This window comes from Cavia porcellus, unplaced genomic scaffold (assembly GCF_034190915.1).
Source record: "Cavia porcellus strain 051 isolate PalLab524CR breed Dunkin Hartley unplaced genomic scaffold, mCavPor4.1 scaffold_19, whole genome shotgun sequence".
Classification (NCBI taxonomy): Eukaryota; Metazoa; Chordata; class Mammalia; order Rodentia; family Caviidae; genus Cavia; species Cavia porcellus.
Genome location: NW_026947502.1, coordinates 42,407,187 through 42,430,582, shown reverse-complemented (window position 1 = coordinate 42,430,582; position 23,396 = coordinate 42,407,187). Strand labels below are relative to the sequence as shown.

Genomic DNA, 23,396 nt, shown 5'->3' with positions numbered 1-23,396 from the left:
AACCAACTGAAGAGACTAAAGATAGACTTTCAGATCTTGAAGACAGGATTATAGCTAGCTATTGTGAAAGGAAAGATCTCTTAAAAATAACAAGGTACCAGGAAATAAAAATTCAATGGCTGCAAGATTTCACAAAGAAAAATAAAATAAGAGTGATGAGTATCAGTGAAGAAGCAGGGGTCAACACAAATGAAATTAAAAGGCTATTTACAGAAGTAATAGTGGAAAACTTCCCAAACATGGGAAATGGTTCGGGTATGCAGATAAATGAGGCCTATAAGACTCCAAGTAGCCATAACCAAAGTACATCTATACTTAGACATACAATAATAAAGATCCAAGAAACTCAGCACAAGAACAGAATATTAAAAGCTGTTAGAGAAAAGAAACAGATTACCTATAAAGGAAAATCAATCACAATCATAGCAGACTTGTCAACACAAACTATTAAGTCAAGAAGAGTTTGGAGTGAAGTGTTTCAAATCCTGAAAGAAAACAACTTCCAACCCAGATTTATTTACCCTGCAAAACTATCTTTCAAATTGATGGAAAAATAAGATATTTCCATGATAAAAAAAAAAAAAACAACTGAAGGAATTTATGACTACCAAATCAACCCTAAAGAGAGTTCGAAAGGGTATTCTAGAGAGGGATAAAGATGATCATGGTTCCAGAAATAGCAGCAGAGGAGGATCACCAAATAAAACAAGCAATTGAATGAAGCAGAACAGTGGAGGGCCAACAGCAGGATGATAACATGGCATAGATAAACCAATGTATACCAATTATAACCATTAATGTAGATGGTCTCAATTCAGAAATAAAAAGGAACACATTTAACTCAAAAGGAAATTCATAGCCTGAAAATCAAAGGAGAGAAAACAATTGTTACATGTGGCAGGAGACCTGATAAAAAGCAAGGGTAACTTGCTTATCAACCACAGAATGAATAAGAAAGATATGATATTAACATAGTTGGAAAGCTATCCAACTATAAAGTAGTATAATCTTGAGGTTCATGTAGGTAAATGGATGCAACTGGAGACCATTTTCATAGGTGAAATGATTTGAACTCATATTGGTGAACACCGAGTTAATCTCCTTAGCATAAAAACTGAAGGAGTTAGTGGGATTCAAAAAGCACAATAAATATTATGAGAGTGATAGGGGTGGAAACACCTAGGAGGGGAAGGTGGTAACCCCTGTTAATTTTTTATTGTCTTGTCTTGAGGTCTTGTATCATTTTCATAATTTTGTTAGGTTTGGTTTTGTTCTTTCTTGTTTTGTTAAATTTTACTGAGTCTGATGGTATGGGCAGCTGTTTTGAAGATAACAAGAGTATCACAGAACCCATTGCTGATTTCCTATTATCTTGTTTTGAAGTCCTATAATGCTTTCATTCTTTTGTTTAATTGGTTTTATTCTGTTTTGTTTGATTTTGATGTGTGATGATATAAACAGCTATTTTGAAGAAAACAAGACCCTTATGGTAGCCATTGTTGATTTCCTATCATCTTGTTTTGAAGTCCTCTAAAGTTTTTATTCTTTTGTTTTGAGTGGTTCTCTCCTGTTGTGTTTTATTTGATTTTATTATGTGTGATATTAAGGACAGCTATTTTGAAGAAAAGGAAACATTATAGTAGCCATTATTCATTTCCTGTTATCTTGTTTTGAAGTCCTGTAATGTTTTTATTCTTTTGTTTTGATTGGTTTTGTCCTGTTTTCTGTTGTTGATTTCATTACATATGAAGGTATGGACAGCTATTTTGAAGAAAACATGAGACATTATGGTAGTCATTGTTGATTACCTATTGTCTTGTTTTGAAGTCCTGTAATACTTTTATTCTTTTGTTTTGATTGTTTCTATTCTACTTTGTTTTGTTTTATTTGTGTGTGTGTGTGTGTGTGTGTGTGTGTGTGTGTGTGTGTGAAAGTATGCGCAGGTATTTCAAAGAAAACAAGAGAGATTATGGTAGCCATTGTTAATTTCTTGCTGTCTTGTTTTGAAGTCCTGTGCTGCTTGCATTGTTGTGTTGATTTGTTTTGTTCTGTTGTTTTGTTTTGTTCTCTTTTAAATAAAATTTTAAAAACAATTTTTTAAAAAAACCTTACAAATCTGATTTCCAAACTCTATCATGCACTGAGGCCATACATATTTAAGCCTCAAACATTTCTTTTCCTGATAAATCTCAGTGATTTATTGAAAAATCGTTTCCTAGAGAATATAAGTTACCTAAATTGTACATAAGTAGGAGGTAGTGTTTAATTTCATGGTTACTAGGGAGATACTGAAAGAAATTTCAACAACTAGAAAGAAAACTAATACAAACTTTTGGAACATCAATTTTCCAATAGTAGAAAAAAGGTGAATGACATAATATTGAAATTTATGCTTTAAAGGTAATTTATAGTGTTTATGAGAATGGCATCCAAGGTATCATATAAATTTTTCAATTTAAATCTTTAACCAGTTTTCTAGAGTTTTTAATGGCAATGTGTACCACTGCTTTAAAAGTGGTCTCAAAGATAAAACTTTTTACATATATCAATAATTAATCTTATTATTTTACACAAGAATTTGATATCCTATTGTCACTTGGTGCTGTCATACATAACAGAAATATCAAGAATTTTTTCTTCATGAACAAATAGCAATTGTTTAGGTTAAGCATTATAAAATTATATCCTTTTCAACCTAAGAAATTTCTCATATTTCCTTTATTTAACTCACATGCCTGCCTATTATATGATTGCCTCTTCAATTCTCAGACTTTAGTTCAAATACTATATGAGATTCTTTATATTTCAACCTCAGACAATGTTTCCCAAATGTTTCAAAGGCTATTGTATTTTTCTCTCAGCAGTATTAAAATTTTATATTAAATAATTGTATCCTCATTTCATTAATGTATATTTTCTTCACTACTCTATATTCTTCACATTTCAGCTCACTATTACAATTTCTGTCACATTATAGACATATTAGGGGAGTGAATGAATGAATGAAAAATGAATTTACATGAGACCAAAAGGATGCAAAGAAAGTATGTAATATATAAGCATTAATTAATGAAAAATAAATAAATACTAATTGTTAGAAAAGAATGGCCAACACTGGGCCCAAGGAGATTACTATTACTCAAATCTGTTTTAAAGTTATCAACCTCATTCCAATTGAAAATGCAGTGAAATTAAATTTGAAAATATATTTAAGAAGCAATCTATTTTTCTATCCCAACAGTGTGTTCTTGTATGTGTCTCATCTAGTCTCAATGTTTAACCCTTTGATAATAAATTTGTCAAAACAATCTCCACATACAAATCTGATAGTATTAAAATAATACCTTTTTTGCATTATTTTACATATTAAATAATATGTAAAAATGCTTGGAAGTATTGAATGATAAATCACGAGACCTTGTATAACTATAAACAGAAAGATATAATTTTTTAAAGCAAAGATACAACTTTCAAAGGTGGGGCTATAAGCTGCACCAAATATAGACTTTTCTAATTTCTTAGAATGAAGTGTGCCTAGAAGACATATCTTCTTATACAATTTAATAATCAGGAAGAAATATGAATTAAATATATAATTTCAAGAAATATTTCGTATTTCAAATTATTTTCTTCTTTCTTTTTTAAAAGAATTACTGATTTAATCAGACCTAGAAAAAAGCGTAACATTTCAGCAAAGATAAAGCTATCTACAAGAGACAGAATCTGATTAAAAATTCAGCCCACAGATTTGTGAAAGTCTAATTAATGGCATTGATCTTTAGCAGAGTAAAATTTAAATGTGTGATTTACTGAACAAATTAACTAAAAAAAACCCCACAAAATTCATAGGCATAAACCATGCCTAAAATAAATCCCTTAGTAGCCTCTAGGTAAAATGAAAAATGAGTTCTAAAGATTATTCTTAATCCACATGTATGAGTTCTAAAGATTATTCTTAATCCACATGTATGGGCAGGTCTCTAAGCATAAATATACATGTCTTTGAATTATTTTCAGAAAAAAGAAAATACTGGAGATTTTCAATAGTTTTTAACTTTAAATTTTTTAATAATGATAATGAATTTCAAGCAAACATAAGCTTTCTCTTTGTCAATGAGCAAATTAATCTCTTGGCAATGGAATAAATTACCTCAAATAGGGCTTATTATAAAAATAATACTTTAAGGTTTTCAACCTAAATTTTATAGGAAGGCTTGCTTTTGTTTCCCAAGATTAAAGTCTCTTATTAAAAAATCATGTTGGACAACAGTTTAAGTCAGAATCATTTCTCCCGTGGCCCCAGGTGAAAAAGAAATAATTTATTTTCATTTATCCTGAAATGTAGTAACATTAAGCCCATATTCCCACATCTCTTGCCCTGAAAATGGCTATTCCTTCTGCTTGATTTTCTAATAGATTGTTTCTCAAGTTTGACTATACATTAAACACCTCCAGGACCTGTTAGAAAAAAACAGCACTATCAGAATCACACCTAGACAAATTAAAATCAAATTAAAATCAAATTTGTAGCTATGAGCTAAGCAGTTAGTTTTCTCAAAACTTCCCAAAGAATTCTAATGCATGATGCAGGCTGCAAGCTATTAACCCAGGTTTGTTTGTTCATTTGTTTCAGTACTGGGGATCAAACTCATGACCTTACCCTTGACAGGTTCGCACTTGTCCAGCTGAGCTAAATTCCCAGCTTAATCCAGTTTTTCAACCGAAAGAAACTAGAGTAGTTCAGAAAAGAGCATTGAAAAATTCACAAATTACTAAAATGTCCTCCCAAAATGCACTTTACCAAGAAGTATTCTGAATTTGGTTAAGTTTTCAAAGTTTTTACTTTCCTTAGACTGGAAGATATATTTCAGAAAACCAATTACAACTGTAAAGAAGAACTTTCCCCAAATCCAAACCACCAAAACAACCCGTGGGCTTGGAAGCAGTGGCTGTTTACCTCACTGTCACTAACTTTACTTGAGTGAATGAAAGCCATAGACACCTGGGCCATGGGGATTATACTCATCAACATGTACCAGTCACCGTACAGAAATGATACCAAGGAACACACAAACAAATATATTTAACAAAATTCAATTAGGATGCTGACTCCTGGCTTCATCAAGGTGATCCATATCTATTTAGACTGTCAATCACTGATGTTTATACTTAGGGTGTGGTTGTATTTGTTTTGAGATCTGGCCCCCAGCAGTAGGTATCTGTCTCCTCCAGTGTTAGGAGATATCTGGTCTTCTGCTCTGGCTCCTTCGAAGGCCTAGCCATGTCTGACTGTCTATAATATTTCTAACTAACTCAGCTGCATGTAACACTAGGACAAAATAAAAGGAATGACCCACAGAAAACCTTTCACAATTATCCCAGAGATCATGAAGCTGAAAATTGGTGGCTAGAAAAGATATACATGTCTGTTAAGCTTAGTTGTTAACAGATGCCCCCAGTTTGGCACCTGCCCAACATGACACTGGACTCTGAATTACAGTGTGTCCCTCCAATTCTGATTTCCATGTTCTTCTTCCAAGCCCAAATTGAACTTCCTGGTCTTCATGTGTGCACCAGCATCTTCTCAATCAGCTATCAATATGTCATTCTGCCCCTGTCAAACCTAATAAAAGCCTCATGGATCCTTTGTCTGCTCAGAGGGATCTTGTCCTCTTCTGTATCCCTCTTGTGCCAGCAGCAAAGGCCTTTATCCTTTTCTGCCTTTGTTTCTCTACCATACCAAAAAACTTCTAACATTCACTTGATTGGCATAGCAGTTACCTAGGAAATTATGGAAGCCAACTTGTATGGTGGGTCATGGACATTTGACCTTAACAGTCATATCTAGTTCCTCACCATTCCCCTCAGGCTCTCCTGCTGTTCTCTGTATATGAGCAAATATGAACCAAGCACCTGTGCCTTGCCATGCCCTTCCACCATAGTGCCTTTGCCTAGGAGCCAGTGCATCATGTACTGAAGTCATGAGTCAATTAAACCTCTCTTCCTCTAACTGTGAATATTCAGTATATGTAGTTCCAGCTGACTTCCACTCCACCTTCTCACCTACAATCCTCTTTCTTCAAACACACACAAACACACACCATGCTGAACTACAGCTTGGAGAGAAAAGACAAGCGAAAAGAGATTTTAAATAGTGAGTAAATCTGTCCATGTTAAAAAATAAACTGAAAAAATATCATAAGCTGTATATTTAAAAACATGCATGGATAATTTATATTTAATATTTTATAGAAAAGATTAGTCTAATAATATGTCTATGATAAAGTCACAAAACAATAGAAAGGAATAAAAGGAGATATTAGAGCAAAGAAAACAACTATAATGTAAGATCACTGTTACACTATTGAACAAATATATCCAGAGAAAAAAAGAATTCACACATGAAAATTACTTACTGGCAAATAGGAAAAAGTGTATCAAAATGAATATAAAAGCATAAAACAAAGTGGAACACTATGGGTAAGAAAGTCTGTCAAAGACAACAAACCTAAGGATAATCAGAGTCCTTAGAAGTGCAACGCTCATTAATGGGATTTAATACTCTGAGAGACCAAGGAAAATTTTCCTGAAAAACAAGAAAACAGTAAAAATACATATGAAAGCATCTAATACATTCTAGAGAAAAATCTGATTGTATTATAAACAATGAAACATATCTTCATAATTGAAGTTTAAGAACAAAGTTTGAAAAATGACTCACAACTGAAAAAACTATTTCACTGACTTCAGACAACTGCACTACAATATTTAACACAAAAGCCACTATGGTGGGGTAAAAACCCTGGAGGGTAAAAACTTTGGAGGGTAAAAAACCCTGTTCTGACACTATTATAACAATAAAATTGACATTTAAAATGTAATCTACAAGTCACAGTGCAATGTTTTTAAAAAATGGTAAACCTAGGAAATATATCACAATGAGATTTTCTTGATGAAAATTGTCAACCATCAAAATTTGAATCTTACTAAACAACATATAGAAGATACTACATAGTAGTATAGTAGATTGATTTAACTGAAACCTGAAGTGGAATAACCTTGAAATAGGATCATAACATTCCTTTCCTGAGTTGGCACTGTCCATGGATTGTGGGAGAGGAGAGCAGAAGTCAACAAGAAGCTAAGACCTCCTGGGAGTTGGTGCTATGCATGGGATGACTGGGGAAGAACCAGATGCCAGCCTCTTCTGGTTTGCAGGCAGGAAGAAAAAAAAGAGACAACCTCTCCCTCTCCACTCTCTAAGCAACCATCTAATCCAGAGCAACAAAGTCTGTGATGATAGCTATTGAGGTAAAATACAATTTAATGCTTGTAGTGTTTACTGTTTCACTGACTTTGCAGGCCTAAAGTTGGTAGTCTAATCACCTATTCAGAGGATAAAAAATATGTAGTGTAGCATCTATGTAGGATCTCCTTCTGAAGGTGGTGGTCATTGTTAGTTCCCTATTATCTTGTTTTGAAGTCCTATATCATTTTCATTGTTTTGTTTGGGTTTTGTTCTGTTTTATCTTGTTTGATTTTGTTGTATCTGATGGCAAGGCCAGCTATTTCAAAGATAATAAGATATATTACAGTAGCTGTCATGGTTTATGTCAGTGGCCCCCAGGCCTCATGCATTTACATTATGCATTTATGATTTGTTCATTGTATAGTGCTTGGATTTTATGGTGTCAGTGCTACACCCCCATAGGTGTGGGTCCAGGATGTGATGTGATAGCAGGAAGAAGGCATGTCTTGCTCTCTCTTGCCAGTTTCTGCCTTGCTGTTTGCATCTTCCATGAACTGCAGCCTTGCCATGCCACCTTGCCTTGGAGCCAACTGAGAATGGACTAAAACCTCCAAAAAACTATAAGAAATAAACTTTTCCTTTCCCAACTTTGGTCATCAGGTATTTTATCTCAGTGATGAGTAAAAAGTAAGGAAGACAGAATTTGGTACCAAGCAGTGGGGTTGTTGCTGTGACTATACCTAACCATGCTTTTTAAGAGGTTTTAGAAATGGCTTGTGGGCAGAGTTTGGAAAGGTTTGGACATGTTGCCTAGATGCATATAACTGGAGCAGCTTAGGCTGTTCTATAAATGAGATTCTGGTCAAAGCTCAGGAGACCAGAAGGATGGTAGAAAGCCTCATGGTAAAGACCAGGCTTGAGGGGTTTCTACTGGGAAGAAAGACTGCATTTATTGTTGGACTCCCCATGAGGTGTGTTATGGATTAGCAGAAAGTCTGTCTGCATTTTGCTCATGCCCAGAGACTTTGCCTGAGACTGAGACCAAGAGCAATGGACTGATTAATCTGGAAAAGGAAATTTCAAGGCAGTCGAATATTGAGGCTGGGGCATGACTAATGTTGCAAGCTTTTAGGCAGCTTTATGTTGCAAATCAAGAGCAAAGAGCCCAGCAGGATAATTTACAATACTGTGAGTTTGGCCAGAAGGAAAATTCCAGTAAAGCTGTGGATTATACAGACAGAGTTGAGATTTGATTGCTGAGAAGAAACAGGGAGATAAGAAAGATGGCCCAAGGGCATCCCAGGAAGCCAAGGGTCCCCATTCTTTGCAGCCTCAAAACTGCAAAAGTGAAAGAATTTGCTCAGAGGAGAAAGCTGCAGAACACCATGCTCCAGAATGTTAACAGACGCCACATGAGGTTCCAGAATGGTGGCAACATAAGAGAAGCCTTTCTTTACAATCTGGGTCACAGAGCCCAGCAATCCGAGCAATCAATCCCTACAGCAAAGAGAGAAAAAAAGCCTGGCTACTGCTCCAGATGGCAGCAAACCTTGGCAGCATTCACAAAGTGCTGATTTTAGGTGCAAGAAAAATGCACAAATTCTGAGAGTAAGATGGTCAAGCAGTGTGCCCCTGAGGGGGCAATTTGTAAAGATATAGGGGTGAAGTCAAAGGTGCAGTGGAGATGTCAGAAGTGTGGAAAAGCCAGAAAGATGAATCATCCAAGGAAAGTTGCAAAAAGTGAGCAGAGAGAGTATCCTCACTCGGGCCTCAGCCTGGGAACTTCACAGCTTCTGGCTGTACCTGACCAGCTCAGAGGTTCTTGAGCCAGCCTATGCTGACTTACTCACTTCCTACTGTGCATGGCAGATGTGGAGTTCTAGGCCTGCTGGTGCCATCAGTTCTAGAGGCTGGGAAGCCTGGGGTGAGTGTCCCTGCACCATTCTCCAAGCCCAGTGAGTTTAGTAACCTCACTCTGGCACTGGCCTGGGAAGTTTGCAGCTTCCAGCTGCACTGGACCAGCTCAGCAGGTCTTAAGCTGGCCTGCACCAACTTCCCCACGCCCTGCCATGCTTGGTGGACTCTGGAGTTCTGGATCTGCCAGTGCCATCAGTTCGGGAGGCTGGGCAGCCTGGGGTGAGAGCCCCCACACCATCCCCTGAGGCTGGCGAGTTTGGGATCTTGCTCAGCCTCAGCCTGGGAGCTTCATGACTTCCTGCTAAACTATACCAGGTCAGTGGGTCTTGAGCTAGTCCGTGATGCCTTGCTTGGTTCCTTCCATGCTTGGTGGACTCTGGGGATTGGCCCTGCCTGCACCCTAAATCCTGGAGACTGGGCAGCCTGAGGTGGGTGTCTCTATACCATCCCAAGCCCAGGAGTTTGCAATGATTGCTCCCACTGACTGGAGAATTAATGGCTTTCTGCTATACTCAACCTGCCATACAGGGCTTAGGCTTGCCAGCACCACCCACAGTGGCCATCTCTCAATCCAAAGAAGAAGGCAGGCAGAGTCCAGGAGCTAAGGGCATAGAAAAGGATTTCCAACAGGCCCTGGGGAAGCCTTGGAATAAAACTTGAAAATCAGAAATATAGGAAAATTACAAAATAAAACACCAAAATACAATCTCAAACCTCCATCCCATCCCAAGAAACCTTAGGAGCTATGTACATAAAATATATGCCATACACCTGAAATACCTGGTATAATAGCAACTGAAATAAAGAAGCAACTCTGGGAAGTTTTAAAGCAATTCAAATTAGAAATAATCTCCCAGGTAAAAGAAGAAATGATAAAAGAAATGAAAGAGATGCTAAACATATCTAAAGAAGACACACTTTAAAAAATTAGAGGAACTAAACAAAAAGGTAGAATCCCTGAATGAACAACATTAGGAACAAACAGAATACATAAAACAGGTGCAAAGAGATATACAGGAAATCAAAAATTACATTGAAAGCTATAAAAACCACATCAATGAAAGTGAAGATAGAATTTCAGACCTCAAAGACAAGATTGTAGCTAGTGAACAGAAAGGAAAGATCTTTTAAAAATAACAAGGAATAAGGAAATAATTCAACAGCTGCAAGATGATGCAAAGAAAACAATATAAGAATGACAAAGATAAATGAAAAAACAGACAACATAAAGGCTGTTAAAAGGATACTTAGAGAAGCAATAACTAAAAATTTCCCAAACATAAGAATGAAAACTGACATCAGATCAGTGAAGCGTATAGAACTACAAATAGTCATAACCAAAATAAAACTACAACCAGACATATAATAATCAATATTCCAGAAGTCCAACATAAGAATAGAATATTAAAAGCTATCAGAGAGAAAAGCCAGATCACCTGTAAAGGAAAACCTATCAGAATCAGAGCAGACTTCTCAGCACAAACAATAAAGACAAGAAGAACATGGAGTGAAGTATTTCAGATCTTAAAGAAAAAATGATTTCCAACCTAGACTGATGTACCTGCAAAAGTGTCCTTCAAAATGGATTGAGAAATAAGATATTTCCATGACAAAGAACAGCTGAAGAACTTCATGATCATTAAACCAACCCTGGAAAGAATACTGAAAGATAGTTTAGATACACATGGGAAAAAAACACTAATCAAAGGAGATAAACAGAACAGAACAATAAAGATGCAACAGCAGAAAGAAAACATGTCAGCAATAAACCAATATATAACAGCTTAAACCATTAATGCAAATGGTCTCGATGAACGAAGTAAAAGAAACAGACTGGCAGAATGGATCAGGAAACAACATCCAACAATATGCTGTCTAAAGAAACCCATCTAAACCAAAAGGATACTCACAGACTAAAAGTCAAAGGATGGAAAACAATACTTCATGAAATAGGAACCCCAAAAAAGGCAGGGGTAGTAATCTGTTAGCAGACAACATGAACTTCAAACCAATAATGGTCAGAAGACATACGGAAGGTCATTAGATACTGGTTAGGGGAAAAATTCAAGAGGAAGAGAGAACAATTTAAATATATATGCACCAAATTCCAGAGCACCCAGGTATATAAAACAAGTATTAACGGAAATGAAAAAACAAATTTGCAGTAACACAATTATAACAGAAGACCTTCACACACCATTGACACCAAGGGACAGATCAACCAGACAGAAAATCAGCAAAGAAATAATAGAACTGAATCACACCTGTGAACAAATGGGCTTGACAGACATATACAGAGTATTTTATACAACAACATCAGAATATACATTCTTCTCAGCAGTGTCTAAAATAGACCATATATTAGCTCACAGAACCTATTTAAATAAATGCAAAAATGTTGAAATTATTCCTTTCATGTTATCAGATCATAGCACAATGAAATCAGAAATTGATGAAAAAAGATACTGCAAGTATGCCACAAATACATGGAAACTGAAAAACACACTCTTGAGTAATCAGTGGGTAACAGGGGAAATAAAAGAAGAAATTAAGCAATACCTACAAGCAAACAAAAACTCAAGTACAACTTACCGGAATCTGTGGGATACAATGAAAGCTGTCCTCAGAGAATTTATTTTACTGAGTTCCCACATCAGGAAATCAGAATGAATAAAAATAAATAACCTGATGTTACACATCAAACATCTAGAAAAAGAAAAGCAAGTCAAACTCAAATCCAAAAGAAGAGTGGAAATTATAAAAGAGCAAAAATTGATGCAATAGAGACTAAGAAAACAATCTAAAGAATCAATGAATCAGAGTTGCTTCTTTGAAAGAATAAATAAAATTGATAAGTGCCTAGCCAACCTTATTTTAAAAGGGGATGAAAAAGCTCAAATTCATGCAATAAGGAATGTAAGAGGCAAAATAACTGCAGACTCTGTAGAAATACAGAATATCATCACTACCTATTTTGAAAACCTCCACTTTCAAAGGTTTGGTAACACAGAAGAAATAGACAGATTCCTAGAAACATGTGAAGTACCAAACCTAGGTCAAGATGTAAAATTGCTGAATAACTCAATTTCTATTAATGAAATTGAAAATGTAATTAAGTCCTTACCTACAAGGAAGACCCCAGGCCCAGATGGATTCATTGCAGAATTCTGAAAGAAGTACAAAGAAGATTTAATGCCCAAACTCTTCAATGAAATTCTAAGGGAAGTAATCCTTCCTAAGTCATTCCTGGAAGCAAATAGTACTCTAGTACCAAAACCTGAGAAAGACCCAACTAAAAAGAGACCTACAGGCCAATCTCATAAAGAACACAGAAGCAAAAATCCTCAATAAAGAATTGGCAAATAGGATGAAGCAAATCATCAAGAAGATTATACACCATGACCAAGTGGGATTCATCTCAAGCATGCAGGGATGGTTGAACATACATAAATCAATAAATATAATCCACCTTACCAATATAGCCAAAAGTAAGAATCACATGATCATTTTTATAGATGCAGGAAAAGCTTTTGATAAGGTCCAACATTCATTTATGATAAGAGCCTTAAAGAAAATTGGAACAGATGGTCTTTACTTCAATATAATAAAGGCCATCTATGACAAACCAACAAGCAGTATCATACTAAATGTCCAAAAATTGCAGACCTTTGCTTTAAAATCAGGCATAAGACAAGGATGTCCCTTATCACCACTCCTATTTAATATAATACTAGAAATACTAAGCCAGAGCAATTAGACAAGAGAGAGAAGTAAAAGGGTAAAGATAGGAAAAGAGAAAGTTAAATTATCATTACTTGCAGATGACATGATTCTCTACATAGAAGACCCCAAAATTCCATTGAAAGACTCTTAGATATAATAAATAAATTCAGCAATGTAGCTGGATACAAAATCAATACTCAAAAGTCAATATCATTCTGATATACTATCAACAAAACCAATGACAAAGCAATAAGAGGAACCACACTCTTCACACTAGCAACCAAAAAATTGAAATATTTTGGAATTACTCTCACAAAAGAAGTCAAAGATCTATACAGAGAAAATTATAATACACTGAAAAAGAAATTGAAAGTTCTCAGAAAGTGGAAAGACATCCCTTGCTCATGGATAGGAAGAATAAATATTGTGGAAATGGCCACTCTCCCAAAACTGTTATACAGATTCAAAGCAATTACAATAAAAATACCATCAACAAACCTCCTAGATCTAGAAAATCACTACTAAAATTCATCTGGAACCAGAAGAGACCTAGAATAGCAAAGGCAGTTCTAAGCAGCAAAGGCAAGGCAAGAGGCATCACTATCCCTGACTTGAAGTTATACAGCAAAGCTACTGTAATAAAATCAACATGGTACTATAAAAAAACAGAGCCAAAGATCAATGGAATATATTAGAAGATGCAACCACAACTACAAACACACTCAACCATCTTATCTTTGATAAGAGGAGCCAAACATGTTCACTGGAAAAACAACAGTCTCTTTAACAAATGTTGTTGGAAAAATTGACTCTCTATATGCCGAAACCTAAAACTAGACCCATGCCTATCACCATGTACTAAATTAAAATCTAAATGAATCAAAGATCTGAATATTGAAAAAGAAACACTAAATCAACTAGAAGACAAATTGGGTAAAAACCTTGAAGACATAGGGGTAGGTCGAGAATTCCTGAAAGGACTCAAACTGCACGGAAAATATTTCCCAGAATCAATAACTGGGATCATCTCTTATTAAAAAATTTTCTGCATGTCAAAAGAAATCTCTAGCATAGTGAACAGAAAACCCACAAACTGGGAAAAAGGTTTAGTGAACTGTCCCTCAGACAAAGGACTTCTGTCTAAAACATATAAAGAATTAAAAATAATTAGAACCTCAAAATTCAAAGATCTACTCCAAAAAATGGGCATCTGAGATGAATACACAATTCTCAGATGAAGAAATACAAATGTCAAATAAATTCATGAAAAAATGTTCATCATCATTAATCATTAGAGAAACACAAATTAAAGCCACATTGAGATTCCATCTCACTCCTAAAAGAGTGCCCAAGATCAAGAAAGCTACCAACAACAAATGCTGGAGAGACTGTGGGGAAAATGGAACTCTCCTGCACTGTTGGTGGGAGTGTAGACTGGTGCAACCATTGTGGAAGTCAGTTTGGAGATTTTCAAAAAGCTGGGATTGGAAGTCTCATTTGTTCTAGCTATTCCACTTCTAGGCATATTCCCAGAAGAACTGAAAACATCATACCACAGTGATATATGCACACCTATGTTTATAGCAGCACACTTTGTACTAGTCAGATATTGCAAACAACCTAAGTCTCCAAAACTGAGGAATGGATAAAAAACGTTGTGGTATTTTTATACAATGGCATACTACTCAGCTATAAAGAATGATCACATGGAGATATTTATAAATAAATGGGCGCACCTTGACACCATACACATAAGTGAAATAAATCAAACTCACATGTATAAATACCAAATAGTTCCCTAGTGTAAGAAATGTTTAAAAATATATAAAAGTATGTGGTAATCATGAATCTCCATTACATTGCTTTGAAGCCTTATATTTTTCATTTGTTAATTGGAATGTTTTTATTCTGAGTTGTTTGGTTTTATTGTCTGTGATTATATGAACAGTTACTTTGAAGAAAACACGATATCATAATAGCTAGTGCTGATTTAATATCATCTTGTTTTGAAGTCCCATCAAGCTTTTGTTCTTCAGTCTCCATTGGTTTTATCATGTTATATCTTATTGTATTTTATTATATGTGATATTATAAACAAAAATTTTTATAGACAAGGTGATAATATAGAGATCATTGTTTTCTGTTAGTCGGTTCTAAATACCCTGTAATACTTTCATTCTGTTGAATGGTTTCACACTGTCTTGATATCTTTGATGCTATAGTACACAAAGTTATACTCAAATATTACTAGAGAAGAGACAGGATGGTAACTACTGTTATGTCAGGTTATCTTGTTGTGAAACACTATGTTACTTAAATTGTTGTGTTCTGACCTGTGTTGTTATGTTGCTATGTCCTCTTTTATCTTAATCCCCTTCTTTTAAATTTTTTTTAATAAAAAACGAGTGAGCAGAGAGGGTTTAAGTGAGAAATTGTGGGAGCTGAAATCCTTGAAATTTCCATAGGTGTGGAATCAGCCAAGCCTTTTAGAGCTTGCAACCAGATTACTTCAAATGTTGAGCATGGAACTCTAAGATATAATGTTCGCCCTCCTGGATGTTGGACTTGCTTTGTGTCCAGTGTAACTTTTGGAATGGTAATGTTTATCTTGTGCCTTTTCGTTTCAGAAATGTGTAAACTTGTTTCATTTGTACTGGATGTTACAGTTAAGAGTTACCCATAGATCTTGGAGGAGACTTGGGACTTGGACTTCTCAGCAATGCTGAAACTGTTAGGACTTTGGCAACTCTTGGAGATGGAGTAAATGTTTTTGTATAAAGGATGTACATGAGTCCTGGGGTCCGGGGGTAGAACATCATGGTTTATGTCGGTGGCCCCCAGGCATCATGCATTTACATTATGCATTGTAATTAGTTCATTGTATAGTGCTTGGATTGATGGGGTAAGTGGTACACCCACATAGGGGTGGAGCCAGGATGTGATGTAATGGCAGGAAGAAGGCATGTCTTGCTCTCTCATGCAGGTTTCTGCCTTGCTGTTAGCAGCCACCATGAACTGCAGCCCCACCACACCTGTACTGCATTGATTGTTTTGTTTTTATTGGCTCTTTCTGCTTCTGTTTTGTTTGATTTTACTATGTCTGAAAGTATGGGTATTTTGAAGACAAGAGGCATTATGGTAACCATTGTTTTATCTTGTTTTGAAATCCTCTGTCACTTACCCTGTCTTGTTTTGATTGGCTTTTATTTTGCTTGGGTTTATTCTCTCTAAAATAAAATTTGGAAAAAAATAAAATAGAATTAGGATAATAGGAGATAAATCAAACATATAAAATATGCTATCAGAAAAAAATTAGAAGAGAAGGGGTGAACAAAATACTGGCTCACACTCTATTTCTAATAATCTGTGAATGTGTAAAAACATAAATAAAATAGGAATTGTGCATACATGATTAAATTATCAGTTTTAAGATAGTGAGATCTTTCTCATTCACTCAGGTGGGTTAAATGTATGGAAATGGAGTCAAGTCAAAACCTATATTACTCAAAGCAGAGGTGAGAGTAATGCTTTCCTGGCTGCAAGGGTCTCGAGGTAAGAAATGTGAGCTGACTCTGGAAGCTGTGAAAGATGAGGAAACAAGGTCTCCTGTCAGGCAAGGAGGAAACCAATCTCCTGACCCTCTGAATGTCTGTCAGGGAAACAGATTGTACACTTTCACACTCAAGAACTATAGTGTAATGAATTTACATTATTTTAAGCCAAGTTCATAGTATTTTTCTTAAGACAGGAATAGGAAAGAAATACATATGAAAGTAGTTCAAATGAATACTTTTTTTTTTTTTTTTGTCTTTTCGTTTTTATTGGTACCAGGGATTGAACTCAGGACTGCCTGCTTGCAAGGCAGGCACTTATGCCGCTGAGCTAAATCCCCAGTCCCTCAAATGAATACTTTTTAAATTTTTTTTTTAAAACAAAAAGTTATTAGGTACAATTTTGTATTGTTAATATTAATGTGTTGTAACTAAATCAAAACAATTTAAATAACAAAATAACTAAAATTCAGGAGTCAAGTGGTATCTGGCACTAAAAAATATTCAGGAATGATTATTAACCATGATTGTTTGTACAGTAATAAAAGTTTTAAATACAACTGCTATAAATTAAAAAAGGAAATTATAAAACTTCCAAATTTCCTGAGGTAAATATTCAGTCCACCAACTTCCACATACATCTGAACTGCAATAATCAGAAATAAGGAAAATAAAATAAAAATAACAAAACATTGAAAGCAGAATAATTAAATAGAGCAAATAATATGTTAAATTTTCAAACTAACATACCAATAAGTGCAGATTAATTTATTCATTGGTTAAAATAAAAATTCATATATTTTGTAAAATCAAAATCAAACCAAAGAAACACATTAAAATAGAGTAACTGGGTTAAATGTATAGCTCAGAAATAAAATGTTTAGCATGTGTATGTCTTGGATTTAGTACCAAATGTTCCAAAGAAGAATTTAAAATAAAAACCAAAAGAGAATAATTGAGAATGATTAATTAAAGACGTATCAGGTAAAGTTAATAAGAGAGCAGAAAAAAATCATTTCAATAAATGGAGAAAAAATACCCATGTATGGTTTTTATAAGACAAATGTTCTATTCCCCTGAAAAAAGGAGAAAGAAAACTTAAGTATCAGTATTATAAAAAATTCAGCAAAAATATAATAAGAAATGTTGTACTATCAAATACTTTCTCTTTCAGATGTAAAGCAAAACAAAAATGGTTGTTTTTACCACTTTCTGAAAGGCCAAAAACTTGCAATAATTTAAGAAGAAATAAAAGTTATAAGTATGGGAAAGAGAAACAAATAAAAAGTTCATTATTCATAGATGATAGCATTACATATGTAGAAATGAAAGAATCTACATATAGATTCAATAAATACATTTAGCAAACTCATTAAATTTAAGTTCAACATTCAAATTTTATTTTAGTCCTAAATATGAGAAATACAGATGAAAGTAAAAAGTACTGTATTTACATTACCAGTACAATTTATCAAATATTGTGGTACCTTTAGTATGCATACTTAATTGGTTCTGAAAGCCAGGAAAAATACCAAAAACCTCAGTACCAAATTGTTTCACCCGGAAAGAAGGGCAAGGCAAGAGGCAGTAACCATCGAGTCCTAGTTTGTTCACTGACTGGTAAATAAGTGATGAACACTGTAAAATATGTTCAAGTTGACTGTGTACAGCACCATATCCAAGGTATTTCAGAGCAGGCCAGTACAAATATATGACTGCATGGAGAAATACGACAAAAGAATTACCTTTAAGCATTCAATATAAAATATTATGCAATAATATAAATTAAAGAAAATATACTTTCCTTATGATATGTATATTTATGTTTTGGATTAGAATATTAAGTATCACAAATATAATTTTTCCAAATTTTTCTTATCCCAGATAATCTCTAAAATTCCAGGAGTCTGTTAAAGGAAAATGGGAAACTATTTATATGCAAGTGAATAAAATTAAGAGTAGCCAAAGGATGACAAGAATAAAAGCTGAGGATATATGTGAGACTATATTGGCAGAATTTACAGAGATGCTGTAATTAAATTCACACTACCTTTTGGAGCTTTTTTATTCATTTTTAAATTTTTAAATATTTTATTACAGAGGATTACCATCTTTCTAAAAACTTTGTCGTGTGTCATTTGGCTGTTAGTGTGTGTATTTTTCTGGATCTCTCTACTCTATTTTGGTCAATTTTTATAATTTAATCATTTAAAATGTGAACATATCTGCCAGAAAAGCATTTTAGTAAATCAACTCTCTGCCATTTCCAAATTATTCAATAATTCATGGATTTTAAAGTATGTTTTCATTTTTCTAGTTATTTATTTGAGGCTCACTGAAAAATCATTTACAGAGTGCTACTTTCACCAAACTGATAATCCTGTAAGGATTTCTGAAAGAATAAAAATTTAGGGGCTGGAGATTTAGCTCAGCGGCATAAGCGCCTGCCTTGCAAGCAGGCAGTCGTGAGTTCGATCCCCGGTACCGATAAAAACGAAAAAGACCAAAAAATAAATAAATAAATAAAAATTTAAAAGAATCAATATATATGTAAACGTATTTAGAACATTGCTGCTTAAACTAACAATTTCTTATGATCATTTTTTCATAATGAGAATGAAACTATAGAATTTATACAACAAAACCGAAAAAAGACTTCTTAAAAAGTAGTGCCATTAATTAAGTTAAAATTTTAGTTATTGATATTATATATACAATGTAAAAGAGATCCATCTGGTGACACAGTATAAGGAGATGTTCAACTACTTGTTAAGCTAATTTTGTCCCAACTGTACCCCTCCATATATTATCCTAACAGGTTTTTTATAAAGAACTATGACATGGCAATTGCCTTTTTGGAAAAAAAAAAGTTGACACAATATTTTTATGAATTCATAGAGTGCAGTGTGGCATTTCAACATGTGTATACACAATGTGTAATTATAAGGTCAAATGTACTTGCTTAAATTGGGAACAAAGCCTTTCTCTGGCTTCTTTGAAAATTTTCAATTAACTATTGTCAGTCATAACCATCCAACAATACTACAAAACATTAGTGTTATTCCTGCTAACTGCAATTGTACCCATTAACCATCTTCTCTGCATTTCTTTCCATCCACACACTTTCTAGGCTCAGGTAACCTCGTTTTATTTTCTACCTGTTTGAGAACAACTTTTCAGTTCACATATAATTAAGAACATGCAGTATTCTCATTCTGTTCCTCACTTATTTAACTTACCATAATGTTTTAAAGTTCTAACTACATTGCTATGAATGACAGAATTTCATTTGTATGGCTGAATATTCTTTGAGTAAGTATGCTGCTTTTCCCTCCTTTTCATCTGTCAATGGGCAGGCCGGCTGGTCCATGTTTTGGCTTTGGAGAACAGCCCTGCAGTAAACAAGAGAGCCTAATTTCTCTCTGACAAATGATTTACTTCCTTTGGATATATACTCATCTGTGGAGTGCCAGATCATACTGTCATTCTATTCCTAGTTTTCAGAGGAGCCTCCATACAATTTCCTATATGGTTTAACTTGCTTTCACAGTTGAGCCAGACCAAACACAATAACATTCTCTTCTCCGATAACCATGTAAGGATTTGTGTTCTGCAGTTTTAGTCATTTTTTCCCATGGGAAAGCATCAACACAGTCGCTCTACCACCACAAAATATGCAGTAGAGTTTTCCACATTTGAGGGAATTACAGCATCAGCACACTCAAAGTGCAACGGATAAGCCTTGCCCTGGGAAAACCATCTTTGTGATCATGGTATCTCCCCTGCCAGGTAAGTATTCAGTTTTAGTCTTGACTTTTATGATAACTCAAGTCTTTAAAAAATGTTTGTATACTTTTAATAAAGTGTAAAAAAATTACATATTAATTATTCATGCATAGTTGGATACATATAATTTTAGGAGACTAGATTTATATTCACATCTCAATATTACAAATTTTTATAAATGTATCTAATGTATTCACACAAAGTGTCTTTGAGATAAGCACTTTATTAAAGTATTGTTTATTGCATACTCACTTACAGAGATATTTTAGTTCTCAGTAACTTTTGCTAATTTATTCTATGAGAATAGCCTTCCAGAATAATATCTATTTCCAAGAGCAAGGCATCCTCTACTAGTGTTTTTATTCTTTATGAGTACTGGAGGACTGTTCAAACTTGCATATAAACAGCAGTTTTATATTTAAGAATTCGTGAAGTTGCACAAAAATTCAAAGAACCAGATATCCCTTTAACAATTGGTGTCTAGTTTGCTAATTCCTTTTATCTGATCTCCACTTCTCTCAGCAGGTGGCCCTGTCTCTCCACTCATTGTTGCTTGCTGAATAGTCTAATGCAGAAAGGAAGTGACAGCTAAAATCCGTAATTACTGACACTGAACACCGATCAGTCAGTAACCTTCTGATGAAGTCAAATCAGCCTGGTACACAGATGCAACTAACAACATAATAGGTGACATATGGAGCTTTGTGCTCAAACAGTAAAATCTAAGATCAGCTGTGAACTTTAGATGTTTTGCTTTAGGTTCAGTAAATAGGGTCAGTACAGTTTGAAAGAGTCAAATGTACAAAATCATTCACACTTTTTCAGTCTTAAAATTGACAAGACCCCCTTTTTGCTCACTTTATAAATTTTAGTGGATCATTATTATGACTGAACATATTATGACTGGAAATTGTTATTTCTAAACAAAATATTTTAAAGCTTTGTAAGTATATCATTTGTATATGACATAAATCCATATCATTTGGAAACTAGAAAGTAGGTTGCCAGTTCACTATTACTTTTATGGTAACTTTCCAGCATAATGGAAGAGCTAAGATTTAGTGTATTAAATCAAAGAGAATATCAGCACACAGCCATACAGAACTCCTATGGATAATGAGTTGACATGTCCAACACCTTAAGCAAGACTGTCAAATAATTCTTTATTTATTATGGATGGTAGCATTTTCTATACAAAGTTATCTTTTATGAGGCATTTATTTTTCTGATTCTCCACACTACATTAATATCCAGGGTTTTTGCCTCTTTTCCCCAAAAAGGTATATTCTTAGGTTTTCTTTTATATATTTCTTGAATCAACCACTGATGATTTTTTTTCTTTTTTCTTAAAGCACACATTGCTCAACATAAACATTGTGTTGGTATTCTGGGAATATGCAAGAGAGTACTATTATGGTACATATCAACAGAATGGAAAATCTAACAGAAAAAGAATCAGTGCTCTTAGACATACAAACAAGCAAGATTGAATCACAAAGAAATAAAATATAAACAAATGTTTAACTAATAAAATGATTTAATTAGTAACAAAGACAGTCAAATACATAAAACTCAAGGACAGACGCTCTTACTGGAAAATTCTAGCAGACATTAAAATTAGAATTAATGTTGTACAAATACAGGCATTTCCAAAAAATTGCTAAGGAACGAGTACTTCCAGTTAACTCTATAAAATCATCATTATTCTCAAAATAAAATGATATAAAAAAATCACAAAAGATACAACAAACCAATATTTTTGAGGAATAGCAATACAAGAAGTATCAATGAAGTACTTGCAAACCAAATATAACAGTACATTAAAATGACTCTACATCCTGACCAAATAGGAGTTACTCCAACAAGTGCTGTGATCCCTTGATACTCTCCAGGAACTGGTTCCTGATCCTGAACAGACGAAATCCACAGATGTTCAGGTCTCCTATGCTGAATGACAGTATTTGCCTATAACCTATACATCCTCCTATAGACTTTACAAGTATCTCAGAATTAGCTAATTAGTTATTATACCTAATGCAATGTAAACACTATGTAAAAATTGTTATGCATTTTTGCTGAGGGTACAACAAGGAAAAAATCTGTACATAATGAGCACAGTCCTAATTCTTTAAAATATTTTCTATCTGTGGTAGAACATATGAATTTAGAACTTCTGATATACACACCAACTCCTATATGCTTCAACAAGAAAATCAATCGGACTTCTGGGAGAACATGGTGGACAGATAGCAGCATCTATGGAGGCTCTCTGAGAGACCCAGCTTAGAATCCAGGCATGGTGCCCAGTGAGGAATCCTAAGAAAGAGGAGATATACCCTGTTGACCCAAGAACGAACTGGGCTGAGAGAAACCAACTGGGAATGCAATCCTGGTGCTATAACAGGAAACAGGTAAAGCGACAGTGTGGAAGCTGGAGCCCGGGCCATTAGAAGCCGCTATTTGAATTTCCTGCCGCCACTGCAGCATCTGAATCGGCTCAGTAGGGAGAGAGACGCGTGAAAGCTCTGAGAACGGGAATCGGTGAACAGAGTTGAGAGCAGGACAGGTGGAGAGCCGTGCATCGACCTCCGGTGAGTGAGGGAAACAGGGACTCTTTCACAATCTAGGAGGTTCCAACAGAGGACATTTTGGGACCTGGCAGACTTGCCAGAACAGGGCATTGTAGTGACTTCAGTCACATATGCCCCTCTCAAACAGGATTGGTGAGCAGTGCCTAGCCTATGTGACGCTGCTGGCTCAGACCCAGTAGGCTAGCATAACCCAGCTCCCAGTGCCTGGAGGTGCACCCTAGCGGTGAAGCCTTCAGTAGGTTGACCTGGAGGGGCAGGCCCTGCATGGGGTGCCTGGTCTAACTCCCCAGTGCACTGCGGTCGGGGGGAACACCTAGCCGGCGCAATTCAAACAGACTGTGGCTGACAGGGAAGGAAGCTGGGCCTCCTAAATACGCTTGTATATAAGGAACAAAAAATATGGGAAGAGGGAGCAACAAGAAAGGCTCCTCGGCCACCAATCCTGAGAAATAGGCAATAGCAGACACAGCACCAATAGACATAAAGCACTCTCTCCAGAGCCTCATAGACAAGTTCAGGAATGAAGTTATTAATGACCTGAAGCAAGACATAAGCAGAATAGTTAGAGAAATGCTAAGC

At 35.0% G+C, this 23,396-nt stretch overlaps 1 protein-coding gene and 1 non-coding gene across 3 annotated transcripts in view; both read right to left on the bottom strand.

The window, feature by feature from the left end:
• The window catches only part of Prr16 (proline rich 16), a 359,549-nt gene that overhangs the window by 62,654 nt on the left and 273,499 nt on the right, over positions 1-23,396 (bottom strand). The gene's annotated exons all lie outside the window — the stretch shown is intronic.
• Positions 20,074-20,237, bottom strand: LOC111757824 (U1 spliceosomal RNA). The gene has a single exon (XR_002792093.2). It is a non-coding gene; the product is annotated as a U1 spliceosomal RNA (small nuclear RNA).